This window comes from Tetranychus urticae, chromosome 2, assembly GCF_039701765.1.
Source record: "Tetranychus urticae isolate SD_2017Ah chromosome 2, NJAU_TeUrti_SD_1.0, whole genome shotgun sequence".
Lineage (NCBI taxonomy): Eukaryota > Metazoa > Arthropoda > Arachnida > Trombidiformes > Tetranychidae > Tetranychus > Tetranychus urticae.
Genome location: NC_142959.1, coordinates 14,354,732 through 14,370,436, shown reverse-complemented (window position 1 = coordinate 14,370,436; position 15,705 = coordinate 14,354,732). Strand labels below are relative to the sequence as shown.

Here is a 15,705-nt window from a genome sequence, read left to right as displayed (position 1 = left end):
GATTAGCGAAGCTTTGGCTAAACTTTGTGCTTTCTATGGATATTTCGATTACAATTACCGCCTTTTTAATTATGAATTCAACTAAGGATTGGGATTGTTGAAGTGAAAAGTTGGTTTTATTTATATTTTAAATGCAATGGGAAAACAAAACAAAAGTAAAAGTGGCTCTAAATTGCCCCAAGATATTTGATGATGAATGCACCTTCATCCATGGTCCATTGAAGGTAACCCATTAGACAACATTAATCACCCACTTTTCACAGCTTTTATGTTATCTTATGAATGAAATCGCTATAAATTATTACTTTTCCTGCTCTTCGCTCTTCTCCAACTTACAATTGCTCTGTTTTAAACATCATCACTCTCGTCCCAATCACCATCATAATCAATATCAACATCATTATCCAGTCGAGTAAATCAATGGCCCAGTTGAAACGGAAAGAAAGAAAAGTCATTTTTTACGAAAAGAAAACAAAAGACTAAAATAATAACCAAATGATTTGAAGCCAATCGATAGAATCATTTGTCTTCTTTGGTTGAGAGGCCCTTTTAGTCACCTTCTGGACCCTTGGCTACCTGTCCACGACCAGGGCGAGGTTAAAGGTACAAAGTGACTCATGACTTGACACATGTTAATATCCGGACACGCGCAAGAAAATACGTGTCACCATCGGCATGTGTGACCAAATTCATTAGAAAATGTCTTTTTCTCTTCGCCCTTTTAGACCTTTAATTAGCGGAAGCTACACTCGCCGAACTGCCAGTGCTACGCCTCATTGATGTCATCTTGTAAAGCCTTTTCATTTAACACACAGGGAAGCGCCTTTAAAGGCGCACTGACCTATCATCGTGTCAACATTGATTAGGGTTTAACATTACCGATCATCTTGACAATTGCCTTCAACTAATTATGATAATGGCTGCAAGTGAATGAAGCTCATTGTATTAATATAATTGTTTCAGGATGTTCGAGTGAAGCTTCCGATAAGTTGAATAATTTGCTGGTTAGCCAAGTAATTAATCTGTGTGATTGTTGAAGATGAACATGAATCAAGTTTTGTTGATTAATGGGACAAACAAAGAAGCAAGTAAAGCAAGACAAAGCAAAGTTGATGGTCAATTTGATTCGCAAGGTTATTCATTATAAACATTTGAAAGGAAAAAAGGTGACTAAATAAGGTTTAATTAGTTTACCTGTATTGTTTGCTCAGTTTGTTCGTGAGTCTTTTCAGGCTCATCATGAGAGGTTAGAAGATGAATTCAGTTTCCAGTGGCGCTTTTCAAAGCACATTGACTTTCTTTGTAAACAAGAGAATAAACTTTTCTCTCCTTTTTACATGAAACATTCAGCCAACCATGGAAGCAACATTTTCATCTTTTCATTTTCATCTGCTTTTGTTATTTAAGTTAAAATGAACAAAAAGAAGGAGTTTCATCGTCAAAAAAGGGGTTCTCATGTTGCCATTCAGATGCACCATGAAACCCAAAAGTGAAAGAAACGGATGTAAATGGAAGAAGAAATGAAGAAGAGAAAAGAAGAAGAAGAATCAAAATATTTACCCTTTTTTGTGCCTTTTCAAATGCTTTACTCTTCTTGTACATTATGATTTTGCTTCTTGTACAACTAATGTTAACTTAACTCGTTTTTTTTCGAGCAAAGGTTTACAGAAGCTGATCACATTAAGATGTAACACTTAAGATGCATAAACAGGGAATGATGAGGATAAAAAGAGTTGAGATTGAATGGTGAAACGAAGTAACTCTTTTTGTTGGTAAACAATTTAACTTGTTCAATGAGCGGTAAGACAATGTCTTCATCTGATCATCCTTTTATCATCCTCTTTTCACCTTGCTCCTTTCATGGAGTAAACACACAAGGTAAGGGAAGAGTGAAGGTAAAAGTCACTTAAGCGATAAACTAAAGAGGACTTAAATAGTGTTGAAGTAATCATGCAACATCGCCTTACATGTTGATCAATCATTATTTGTTAAGAAGGTAAAATGTCTCAGACTAATCAGACAATAAGTCGTGAGAATGGAAACCATCTTTTCCCTTTTATTGGTGAAAAATTAGTTCCAAGATAATGTAAGGTAAATGAAAAGGTGAATCCAACATCACGGAACTGACCTGGTTTTAAATAATGTTTAAGCTTGCAAAATTGAATCACAATTGAAGAGTAAATTTAAATTTAAAGATTGATAGTTAAATTAATGGTTAAATGTTCAACATTTTTCACATTTACACAATAAAAGAGTTGAACATTTCAAGTCAAACACCTCAACATGATGAACATGATGAATCTCACCTTTTATCATATTTTCTCATCTTCAGGTTCATCTTCTTACTTACAGTGTTACACGAGCAAAAACCATTCTGATACTTATCTTTATAAATATGGTCTTTAACTGATAACTCAATGTAAGGTGAGATTGGATAATGAACTTTAAATGCTTTTAGATGATAATCATTCTCAATTTAACCAACAATCCAAGTTGAACAGTTGTTGATAAGTTAATTAATCAATGAACATGGAAGCTTCATTTAATCACTTTCATCTTGATGGTGTTTTTGAAGCAAAAAGGTGAATCGCCAAAATTTCATCTCTTTTTTGTTTCATTAATTTTACACATCAACTTGGATTGGTTTTCAATTAAAAATGTTCAATCAATTTACAAAGAGATTGAAATTGATTGAATTACCAGGTTGATATCAATTGATTCAGTTCTGTTCAACATTAATCAATTCACCTTTTCTGTTAATCAATTTTCTCTCTTTTCCCGATTTTTGATTATTATTAATTAACTTTATCATCAGAAATATTGTTTCTTTGCTTCTCTCATTTCACACCAATTCAGGTTAATAGAGTTGCTTTTAATTAAAACTGATTGATATCGATAAATGGTAATAAATAATTATGATAAAGCTTAATGAATACGTTTATTGGTACAAAAGTGTGCATCAAAAAATGAACACAATTAATACACTTTAACTGTCAACCAACAGCTTTTACAACAATTTTGCTAATTATAAAAGTAAATCAAGTTTAATATCAAATTTGAACCTCAAGCTAATCAATTTAATGGCTGGCATTCAATTAAAAAGCAACAAGCATTTCTTATTAAGGTAAAAATAATTAAGTAATCTGAAAATGGTCAAAAATAAATTCACATCAAACAGATGTTAATCAATGTATAATAGATGTGATACAATTTTTTTAGGTTATATTCAATAATTAAATCGTTTTTGGTCCAATGTAGGTGTTGCATTTTAATTATTAAGAGTTAATTTAAATTGTTAGATGAAATTAGTTAATCTAATTGAGTTTATTGACTTCAATTGTTGAGTTATTGGGAGAGAGAAAATGGGTTTTGGTGAAGATTTTCTGGTTAACCCAATGTTGGGTTCAATGTTTGAATAAAGTGGTTCAATTGATTATTTTGCATCATATTTTATTCATCATCAGTTTATTATTGAAAAATGTTAACATTTCAAGTTTCAATTTCCGGTTCTTCATCTCTCTGTGAGTAAACAAATCATGGAACAGATGAAAATGGTTCCAAATTTGATTGCATTTGGTTTTATATAAAAAAAGAAGAAGAAGAAGAAACCATATTCAATGTTTGTATTTCCCTCCAATCCAATCTCACCTTTCATTCTTTCTCTTCTGTCTCTCGTCTGTTTAACCAGAAGAAAGTCTCTCCGTCTTTGCTTTATTTTATATTGAATTTTGCTCATGTTTACTATTTAATCTAACCTCAGGGCAACTTGGAATTGTGAGTTTTACAGTCAACTAAACATCATGGAAATAAGTTACCAATGATCAAATGGAAAGAGACAAGTCAACTCTTTTCAATGTCTACTTATAATTTGTGTTCACAGACTTTGTCAATCTTATTGAAATCTCTTTTTACTTTTTTCTGTTTCCCTGTGAAATTAACAATCAACATGCTCATGTAGTTCATCATTTCACTTTCTAAATCATTATCTTGGAAGACAAACAAAAACCAAAAAACGCCATTTCAATTAGATTTTTAGCTTTCTTAACCAACCCCTTGGAGCAGTTTGAACTTAAACAATTTTCCCTTATTTAACAAAGCAAATAACAATGATTCATCGTAAAGTAATGCGTCTTAATGTTCAACTAGATATTTTATGTAATTGATTTTTTGTTTCAATAATTGTTTAAAACCACCAATTATAACTGGATTAAAATTGATATTTAAAAGTATATTAAACAAGTGAAAAATGGTCATCTTACCACCACCATCATCATCTTAAAATATAATCTGTTTTTTAGGTGTGATAGAAAGCATGGTTGCCTTAAGGGTTTATCGTGTTAACCCAACCTCAGTTTTAAGACATCTCGTAACAACTCTTATTTAACCTTTTGGTTTTAGGTGTTGTCGACGTTAATAATTATCATTAAGAATGTTTAAACTGTAATCAAATAGTTGCTAAATATTGCTCCAAGTAAAATACAATTTAAATAATTGTGTACTTTCATCTTTAACTTGCCATCAACGCACAAATTTTTTCAAGTCTTCACTTTTCAATCGCTTAGTCAACGTAAAAATCTATTTTACTGTAAACAACAATTTATATCGTTAATTTATCGTTAATTTATCTTGATGTTAATAAGCAATTGGTTATTCAAATAATGCTTAATTTGGCTTATCAACATCATATTATTTCGCTTGTGGATTTGCATTCTGTTTGGACTAACAAGCCTTTCCACTTCTTTTAAGGATTTGTTGAAAGTAGAGCTTCAAATCGATGGTTGTTAAGTATGTTTTTGGTTAACAAATAATTAGTTAATTTGTGAGTTATTAATTGATTTATAATATTATAGTTTTCCAAGTGTTTATCCTTACAAGATTATTGAAATTAATTTATACTTTTTTCATGCTTTTTCAGGTTCCTTTAAAAAGGCATAAATGGATTATCAAAATTTACAAAAAAGGGATTGGTCTTGAATGCTGTTGAAAAGAGAGGAAAAAATATGAATACAATTGGATGGAAGAAAATTTATCCTCATCTTTTTGGTTTCTCTAACATCTTACAATCTTCTCATTTATTTTCATCTTCAACATCATGATTGTGAATAAGTTATGACAAGATATCAAATTGATCTGGAAGGCTTAACACTGTCACAATCAATAAAAAGTTTTCTCCGTTTTTCAAGTTGATAATAGATCTTGAACAACAACTTTGATACAGTATAAATTTATCATCCATTCCTGCTCCTCCTCACCATCACCAGCATCACCAGAGTTGATCATTTTTTACATTCTGACACCAAACATGATCCTTTCCATTCTCTAAATTACACTTCACTTGACAATCAATTGAAACCAGCTAAAAAACAATCCAATAATAATGATAATCATCATTTTCAACAATTTAGTTTAAAATGAACTCAATCAACTTTAATCTTTATCAAATGCTTCATTTGTCATCTCAGTGCACAACAACAAATGATAATAATAATTCCAATGGTAAAATAATTTCACAGGTTGATTTAACGTTAAATGGCTAGGAAAGAACCAGTTAAGTTTGGTAACCTTTTCAGTTTAATTTAACTGATTTACAAGTTCCAATGAATTTGAACCATTTAACCATTCAACATGCATTAATTTACATTTTCTTCATCTTTTCCAGGTTAATCAATATGCTGATAATTAAATAAATGGACGCTATGGAGGTGAAGAGCATAGCTTTAGCATTTACCTTTCACGATCAATCGTAATCAATCTTTGCCAACTTTACGCTTTTCAATTTAACATGGAAACAAAATCTGGCCAATCTCAATATTTTCATAACAAAAGCGATTAATAATTAGCCACCATTTTCCGATTATACTCCAAGTGTTCATTGTCCAGTTTACTTGAAGGATTACCTTTTCTTAGCTCACCCTATTATTACAAATAATCAGTCATCTTGACAATAATGAATGTTGAATGTCATGTAGGTTTTACTATGAATATTAATATTAGCCTGATTGCAGAACCAGGTAAGATTACCTGAGCCTGAGTCGATGATATAATTGCCTATTATACAGTCAATTTCTAGTCAATCTTTTTCATGCTACTTACTGTAGTGATCATGCAACAATCTAATCAAAATATCTTCCATTCTACTTCTTTCCTATTCTTAATCATCTTTTCTCGTCATCTTCACCATCATATATTTCATTTAGATTGAATAGAGAAAATTAATTTCAATCATAATTTCATTAAACAGACCGATAATTATCAATTACAATAATCTAATTTTAATGACTGGTAAAACCTTTATCAACTTTAATGTAGATGGAAAGCAAAAACAAAAGCTTCAATCGATTTACCTTTGATAATCAATTTGAACCCAAATCAAAATATTGGCTGATCGATGAAGTTAAACAGAAAAGTTCAGATTAACAACAATTTATAAAGCTATTTAAACTAAAACTCAATCAAGTTAATCAACATTTTAGTAAAACTTGATATTGAAAGCTAAAATTTTCAATTTAAAAAGCTTAATTGAACCAACTAAGAAAATGGTTGAATATGAATTTATATTGAATTTACAAATTTTGAGCTAACAATTTCTGATGAACTTTGGATTAGGAAAACTACTGAACTTAAATTCGATAAAATGAACTGAGTTAAGCGTGAAATGATAGAGTAAGGCATTCATTTTAAACAGTAGATCAACTTGAAGTGTTGAAAAGATGAATTGTAACAATCAAGTGATTCAAACTTAGATCCATAGTCATTGTAAATTGTTGAATGTAACGTTTGGTTGCGTTTGGTATTAATGTGGATAAATTTAATTTGAATCGGTGCTAATAATAATGAATTGCTTTTCAACTGTTAATTTATACCTCAAAATGATATTGACCTTTTTTTCTGGAGCAACTATTGCTTTATTAATGGTTAAACAAGGCTGTTGTTGTTTCCATTTTCATAGGTTTAAAAGTTCATTGATCAAAGAGCTTTGAATAAGGAATCAATAATACAACAATAGATTTATAAATCTATTTTCATCGTAATTCATCAGATCAGGTTAACAATCAAGGTGAAGAAGAAAAGGTTAACACGATTAAAGCTTTTCTTTTTTCTCTCTCTTCAATCTCAATAGTTTTCATTTGCTTTTTCGGGTAACCAGTTTATATTTGTAATGGTTTAATTCAGTTGCAACTTCAATCAAATTAATTGTTGCTTTATTTTGTTTTACCTTTTTTCTCATCTTTTCTGGTTAACTGGTATTTATATTACAGGGAAACCAGAAAACAATTAACCCAAAGAATCAAATGTTCACTGTCAATTCTCAGAGCACAAGCTTTTACAACAAGAAAAGCAATATCATCAAATGAACGCAAACCTACTTTTACCAGTCAACTAGTTAATTGTTTCACTGGATTTATCCAATACACGTATTTTTGCGATTATTTTTTTTCACTGATAATCAGGTTTTCATTTTGTTTGCGTTTACAACTCTCATGAAATCAAAAATAGCAATAACTCATCTAAAAGTAAAATTGAATCGTAAACTTATTTAATGTATAATATATATTATACACTAATTAGAGTGAAACCAATCTGATAGTAATTAAATAAATTACAAATCTTTTGCTAAACTTTCCTTTGAAATATAATCATTTGTTTTTTGGCAACAACAAACTAGTTCAAATTTTATGATTGCAATAAACATCAGTTCAATTCTTAGTTGGGCTTGTTGAGCGCTTTGTGTGTTTCCAATGTTTTGCTGTGTGTTTCCTTCCACGAATCGCCATCAACATATTTATTGTTTATTAGCACCGTCAGACCAAACTGGATCAGCCTCTTTATCACAATTGCCACTGAGTTTAACGATCAAACAAAAGGTTAAATAGTCGAGGTTAAGGGTCATTTTTATGATTATTTTTAGCTCTTTTCTCTTCCTGGCTTGCTTGCTTGTTTACTTGCGTGTATTTGGTCTATTTTAGATTGTCCATCATTATCATCTTCATCATGCGTCCTCATCTTTCTCATCATCCTTTGCTTTTTTCGTGTCCTTTTGCCTTCGATAGTTGATTTTGTCTTTTTCCTAAGAAATCAGCCTTTCCTTTAAAACATGAGATCATCTTACACACAATCATCCTCATCTTTGAAGTTAACAGTGAAGAGAGATAAAAACTCAGCCAAATCAGAGAGGATAAAAATGGTGAAGAGCAACAAATTGTTTACGAGGCTGTAAAAAAGAGAGAGAAAGAGATAATGATAGTGAAAAGAGGGAAAGAAAGAGAGTAAGAGAGGAAAAAGAAGAAATAAATTGAATAAGATTGTTAGTGTTTATGTTCATGTTGATGTTTACGAGTTGGGCATTTCTTACTTACATCTTGTTTAAATGTATTCATTGTGAGTAATTGGATATTCATAACAACCTGCCAATGGTTCCTAACTTTTATTATTTTGTCAATCCTCTCATTTAGCTTTCAAATTTTGGGTTAATTTAGGGTAAAACACAAGTAAAAAGTAAAAAAAAGCAATGAAAATGGCTTGAACCAAACAACAACAAAAACTAATGAGTAATCAGACAATATCTGATTGTATCCGATACTATCTGATTTGATGTGCGGCAAAAGCAAAAAAAGGAGCGAAAAACAAAAATCTCCTTTTAATATTACAATTTGAAAATGAAATTAATTTGCAACAAATGTAATGACTGTTAGCAGAGAGTAATCAATGTCAACTGTTCAAAGAATCTTCAATTAATTTGAGAAAGAGAAAGGTTCATTTATCATTTATTTCCATCCTTTTACCGTCTCTTCAACTTCATACTTTAGCCTCACCATTGCTTAAGGGTAATCAATGTCAACTATTACCTTACAAAGTTTATTATTCACTGTCATTACAGTCCTTCACTTTGTCTTCTCAGCGAGCATCTCATTTTATCATCGAGAAGATCATCTTCATCATCCTCTTTCACTTTCCTATTATTAAATTATCTGACATTTTTGCCTTCATCATTTTAAATGGACAAATAAAACTTCATTTTGCTCTACATCTCTGACCATTCACACACTAAGTGTATGCCTTGACCTGAAACGTTGTTTGAATGAAAAAAAAGGATGCAAATTGTAAAAGACAATTACTTTGTTGATCAGATTTGACTTAATCTGTTTTCATTTTGATTGATTGATTTACACTGCCTACGAGTATAACTTTTGCCTGCATTTTGTTCATCTTTTTTTACTCAACATTCATCATTGTATGATTTATCAACATTTCAAGCTTTCCCTATCCATTGGATCATCTCTGCTTGCTCAACAGGGAGAATCTTAATTGATGATAGTTGAACCAAATGGTATTCAGTGATTTCCGGAAATAATATCTTCAATATAATCAAATTAATCAAACAAACAAAACGACAATCTGACAAAATTAGAGTCAATCTCATTGTAAACGGATTGTCCAGCTTAGCTGTTGATCAACATCAAAATTCAAAAGAGCAAAGAGACTTATTGAAATCGCTATTATCAACCTTTTACCTTTTCAGCGAAAGTTAAATCAATTTTTAACCTTCCAAAGAGACTGTTGAAGTCTTATTGGAACCTGAGTCTTGATTAATTTGAGACTTGAAATGAGTCATTTTGGTCCAGAATGATTCCTTTGGCAAATTAAGTGGCTGTTGAATGATATTTTAGGATAAATGAATTAGACAAGTTGCTTGTAATTGGATTTACAAGTATTTATTCAGTTTAACATGAAATTAAAGACGTAATTTATCGTAATGAACAGATTAACCATTGACTTTAGCATTTAAGTCAACTCTGACCAACGTTATTTGGAAATAATTTGATCTTCGAATGTTACTGGATTAAATGCCATTTGCTTTATGTTATTCACCTGTTAACTGATCAAACAATTGTTATATTGATAACACTTTCACCTGGAATTCTTTCTCTAATGACATTGAAACTTGAAGCACAGCTTTATTTTGATAGCTTCAATCAGCTTGTGATGAGATGAAAAAAGTTAAATGTACAGTTTAACACAAAGTTGCACCAAAAATGAACCAATAAATGACAAAGTCTGCTGTAATTGAGTCTAAATGAGACAAATTAAACAAGTGTCAGGAAGGTGGAAACTCAGGTTTCAATAGTAACTGTAATAAAGATTTTAATCAATCTTGTGCAGAAAAGATTCAAAAAATAATCAATAAACGATTTCAATTGTCGAGTTTTACTGTGGTAAACATGAAAGACTTGGATATTCAATTTTTGATAAGAAAGGCAAAGGACACTGATTTTGAACCAGTGATCGGTTAAAAAAACAAATCTGACTTTGATTTTGAATATTGACCAACGATTCCACTGACATGGAATCAAGTGCTAAAATGAAACCAAAAGGCAATGTTTCGTTAAAAAATGAAAACAAATGTGTGATTATTGAAAGTAGTTTACCTTCAACAAACAAAGCATAACAAGATTCAACCTGTCATGATCTATTCTTGACAGTAAATGAACTAGACATTTGATTGATTCATGTCAATAAAGCAAGATCAAGACAATGAATGATGCTACAAAAAGCATTGACAAGCTTCATCGATCCTTTCCGAATCGGCATTCAATTCAAACATATTCTGGGTGCAATCTTTATGAACTATTTTCATCCACATTAACAATAAATCAAAAAATATTGAGTAAAAGGTGAAAAAAGGAACTTTTGCTGAATAAAGATGAAAACTCAATAATAACTTGATTGTCTATTGAATGTAAAACTTTTGTTATTCAATGATAAGGATAAATCAAGGTGTTTCTCATAACAAGTGAAATGTGATGAAAAAAGCGATAAATCAAGTTTTTGCATCAATTCTGGTTTTGTTTACAATGTGAGTCAAATATTTTTTTCATTCAAATGAAAAAGGTTCAACATGATGATAACGATGCAGATAAATGTTGATTAATGTCCGATGAAAGGCTCTATTAGATACTTTAAACTGATATTAGCATCTTGCTTTTTTTGTATTATCATTAAACCTTGAACAGACGTTTTCATTGTTTCATTTTTCTCGGTTTTCCCTTCAAAGGTAACACCATTTATTTCATCTTTTATTGTGAATAAAAACGATTGTCGTAAAGAGATGATTGAAAGGTAAACGGATCAAGGGAAGGAAAAGATGAAAAAGATGGGAAAAGAAGGTAAAGATTGAGATTGAAAGACTGAGGAAACATTTATGTTTCATTTTGGGTTACATTGGGTTTCTATGGCAAAACCATTGCTACTTAACCTTTATTGAATCTGAAGAAATCCTTTTCACCTCATGATCAGGTAAAAGGAAGACAATGATGAAGATAAAAAGTAAATTGATGCAACTCAAGTTGAGATATTTTTTGTTGATCTTTTCAGTTTCTCTCACTCCATACTTTTACTGTGTTATGATATCGTTTCATCTCATCCAACTCATTTGTTTTGTTTACCTAATTGACTAGGGAATCAACATAAATATTATCATTTGCGACTTGAACTGTTCATTTACCTTGTTATTCAAAGTATCTGATCTTTATCTTGCCATTAACTTGGAATAAACTGAAACTCAGAAAATCACCTTTCTTATCATGTTTTTTCATTAACTTTCATGCTTCTCTTTTCGCTTAGTTTGGTTGGTTTCTTGGTTTCAGTGAATCAATCTTAATTGTTTCACCATTTAACAGTCTTTTATTTTATTAACTTTTCCAATTCAAACTTTGCCATTTTGTTAATCAATTGTCCAGTCTTGCAAGTTTAAATGAAGATGAAAGATATAATTGAAAGAAACGTAAATTACTTGAATTTTTTCCTAAATTGAGGTTGTCTTATTGTTTTATGAAAATGCTTAAAAAATATTATTCAAGAGTAAACCAAAAGGTCAAGTCAAAAACCGCTAGAAAATTGGAGTATAGCACTTGACCATTTGAAATAAGACTAAATATTGAGTGGACTTAGCGCACTCATTGCTTTTACTGTCGTGATTTAAAAAATATCAAGTCACAATATTGAAATCCTAAAAGTCAAATGTCAAGAAATTATTAATAGTCATTCTCAAGAATCTTCAATTCATTTCATGAGCAAAACGAATTTTTCACACCATTTTCAGAATAGAATTAATTAAAAGAATGACAATGAATTTCATTGAATCATTTGAATAATTTTGCATAGCTTGATTAATTGATTGAATGATTGAATCAAGTAAATCAATACATCAGCTTTTTCAGATGTGTTTACAACCATCCACAGTCTGGCTCGTGGATACTTCTGAATAACCAGGATGCATAATTGCTAGAAATGACAAATGGCATTGAACTAACCAGCACAACACCTATTCGGAAATGGAAACTAAAACTATTTAAAAATGTCTCGTTTAATCTAGATCGAGAATGTTTTCTTTGTTGCGAGCTGGTGACAATGAGTCAAATCTTTGTTTACTTAATCTTGACTAAGGGTATATAAAGCTAATTCAGAATCATTTGGCTATCAATTGTTACAATTCTTGAACAAGTTACATTCAACATACAGTACTCATTGTCATCATGAAATCTATTTCTATGTATCTTATTTTCATCTTGATGGCCATTCTAGTGAGTATCTTTTTCATTGATATGAATTATTTGCATTTTATTGTTAGCCCTTAAAGGGATGAAATATTGATTGTTAATAAATTGTGATACACGCTGTTAAATTTTTAAATCATGACTTAATTTTACTTTTGCAGGTTTGTCCACCTTTGTGTCTTGCAGTAACTCCCAAAGTATTGAGTGACGCAGACCTTGGAGTCTGCCAAAACGATGGAGATTGTCCTTATCCTACGTTTTGTGCAAATAGTATGTATCTTGACTTTTTACATTGCGATACAATTCAATTTATTTTTTTGCATTGTATTCTCTTATTCATTTTTCTATTTTATATTTATTTTGTTTCAGTTGGATCGAGTCCCGTTGGTCTTTGTGCGCTTCGCCCAGGTTTTTGAAAATCAATAGGATGGCTTTATTCTTTGATTTCCTTTTACAGGAACTTTTCAGGGAGAACTATCGTTGATAATTCATGTACTAAGATCTAAGAATAATAAATAAAACAGATATGATTTTACTTTGAAACTTTGATACTGTCATCTTCAATCTTTATCGAAATCTCCGCTATCATCCCTAACAGCCAGTGTCCCTCGATAATTTTGCTACGGTGAAACTTATCGCGACCAAATTTTGCCTCATGAATTTTGACACACTGGACATTTCTTCCTAATCGGCTCTCAGATCCAGACAGTCGAGCAAATCATTACTACGATTCATGTTTTTCTGAATTGCTTCGTCTAGGCTTTTGTGTAAATATTCAAGGCGCTATCGACTCCTCTATCAGTATTAATTTCTGAATGTCTAGAAAATGAGTGTTAAGACCGGTGTTTGTCTGAATTTTCTTAAGCTTTTGGAGTATTTTGATTCTACATTTTATTCGATTCCTCAAGTGTTTGAATTTTCAAAATCAGATGAAAGGTAATTACAAAAGGAAAGGACAAAAATTATCGATGACTGCTTATTCGATACCAATATACATTCAATAACTTTTTTTCGTGTTATTTCCAACTCGAAACATTAAACAAGCATAAAAATCAAAAATCAACTTTGATTCCCTTAATGACTACACTAGTGCTCTCTACTGAGTAATTTATGAACCTAGAAAATTGAAAATTAACTTTTTTACTCGACAATTAGTGAACGCTTAAGGAATCAGTTACAAATTTTGGATGAAAAAGTGTTTCTATTAATAATAATAAGATTAGCTGATATTACGATTATATACTAAGCAAGCACCAGAGTATTGTAAATGCAATGAAATGTGAATTTAAATGAGCAACAAAATTGTTGATCATCTAATGCATGTTATTGAATACGGCCATTTAGTTGTGATAGTTGGACATTGAAATGAGACAGACTGTGGTCAACAAGGTAAGGTTATAGCCATTTTGATAGAAAGCACATTTAAAAGTCAAATAACGTTTGAATTTTCGTTTGTTGGTTAAAATATTGGAATGAAAAAAATTGTGAGAAACAGTGAAAAGAAATGAGAAAAGATTTGCTGTTTAAAGTTTAATTTATCTTATTTCTAAACATATTTTTCTTAAAAAACTCAAATGCTGGTGATTTATCTTCACAATTTATCTGTCAAAGTGGTATGAGAATCAGGACAGAGAAACAAAAACAAGCATCATTATTACAAGTTGATAAATGTAAACATGTTTGCTGTCGATGGCAAAGGAAAAGTCAACCAATCATTTGGTAAAGCAAAAAAACACAGAAATACTTTGATTGATATTCTTTTGTTTTTTTTATTTCGACTTTTAAATTTGGTCCTTTTGCTTGTTCAAACATCTTCAAGTCGAGAAGTTTTCAAGTTGCAAGAAAAAAAAGGTTGAAAAATCGATCAGAGAAGAAGAAAAAAAAGTCAAAAGTAAAACAAACTCTGAAAATGAATTTGAAATAACATGAAACATATTTTCTTGCCAACATGAGTTGACTGGAAAATATTGATATTTACAGTAAAATTAAACATTGAATTCAGTAAACAGCGATTAAATGTCAATTATGATTGTAAAATGTAAGCTCAACATTTACATTTGAAGAGATGATTTGAAATAATCATTTCTCTGAAAAGCCAACGATTCTCAGTTGATTACTGACAGCAATTATGATTATTGATTTGAATCACTTGGATAATTTATTAGGCAAGTTTAAACGATCAAACCTATTGATCTTATTAGCTGTGCCTTTATTCAAATTATCATCATCATTAACAATGTTTCATCTTGCAAGTTGTGTTCACTGTTTCTCATTGCTGGTTGAATCGATAATTGAATTAGATTCAGCAAGAGAATTGAAATGAGATGTTGAAGATAAAAATGGCTTTGTTAATGAAAAGTAATCAATTTTTAACCATATATCCTTCCTGATTGTCTTAAAGACAGTAATCGATTCTCCATGAACATTGTTTTCACAGGGAAAAAGGTAATCATCATCAAAAGTAATAAGGTTCCTTGTTTCAATTTTGTTGCCTTAAATTGTTTCTTTTATCTCTCTTTGCCCTTTCAAACTGAATTTCACTGAAAAATTCATATAATCTAAAAGTGTCGCTGATGTATAAATCAATGTACAATCAGTGATTTTGCTGCTGTTTTTACTTGCAATGGTAAATAGATCTTTGAATGTGTCAACTGGAAAAAAAGTAAAGTGAAAAAATACGAGTTACTGTGTAAGGAGTGAAAAGAGGAGGAAGATTGAGTTTGAAGAAGAAGCAGCAAAAAACCAAATTACCTGAACCTTCAATTGATTTCACAGAATCCAATTTCACAGTCTTCATCCATCTTCAATCTCCTTCATCTTTTCGCTCAGAATGAACAGGGAAAGAGAGAGAGAACAGATAAGAAATGAAATGGCCTCTAGGATTATGAGAAGGACAATCAGATAAACACAAGTGAAAAGGGAAGAAAAACGTAACATTGAAAAAAAGTCGAGAAAATATTTTGTTACTTTTTCCATAAGCAAAAGGTAAGAATGGGAATAAAATGAGATCAGATTAGATGAGAACTGTGATGATTGTAACGATGATTATGATGGAAATGGAAAGAAAAATGAATCTCAAAACTAGGATTTAACAATGAAATGACCATTTCTACCTTCAATCTGGTCAAATCCCCATCAAAGGTAAGTCCAT

General features: G+C 30.7%; 3 long non-coding RNA genes across 4 annotated transcripts; 2 read left to right on the top strand and 1 right to left on the bottom strand.

Moving 5' to 3' along the window:
- Positions 1-4,106: 4,106 nt before the first annotated feature.
- On the top strand, positions 4,107-6,256 carry LOC107370201 (uncharacterized). 2 transcript variants are annotated; one of them, XR_001570566.3, is made up of 3 exons: positions 4,107-4,819; positions 4,916-5,496; positions 5,660-6,256. It is a non-coding gene; the product is annotated as an uncharacterized LOC107370201 (long non-coding RNA). The 2 variants fall into 2 exon arrangements; XR_001570568.3 differs by having other exon boundaries at positions 4,916-5,557.
- Positions 6,257-7,520: 1,264 nt separating this feature from the next.
- Positions 7,521-8,557, bottom strand: LOC112539087 (uncharacterized). The gene is made up of 2 exons (XR_003082675.2): positions 8,358-8,557; positions 7,521-8,212 (listed from the first exon to the last, which is right to left on the bottom strand). It is a non-coding gene; the product is annotated as an uncharacterized LOC112539087 (long non-coding RNA).
- A 3,900-nt stretch (positions 8,558-12,457) lies between these two features.
- Positions 12,458-13,097, top strand: LOC107360455 (uncharacterized). Its single transcript, XR_001568297.3, has 3 exons — positions 12,458-12,581; positions 12,716-12,824; positions 12,924-13,097. It is a non-coding gene; the product is annotated as an uncharacterized LOC107360455 (long non-coding RNA).
- The last annotated feature ends 2,608 nt before the right edge of the window (positions 13,098-15,705 follow it).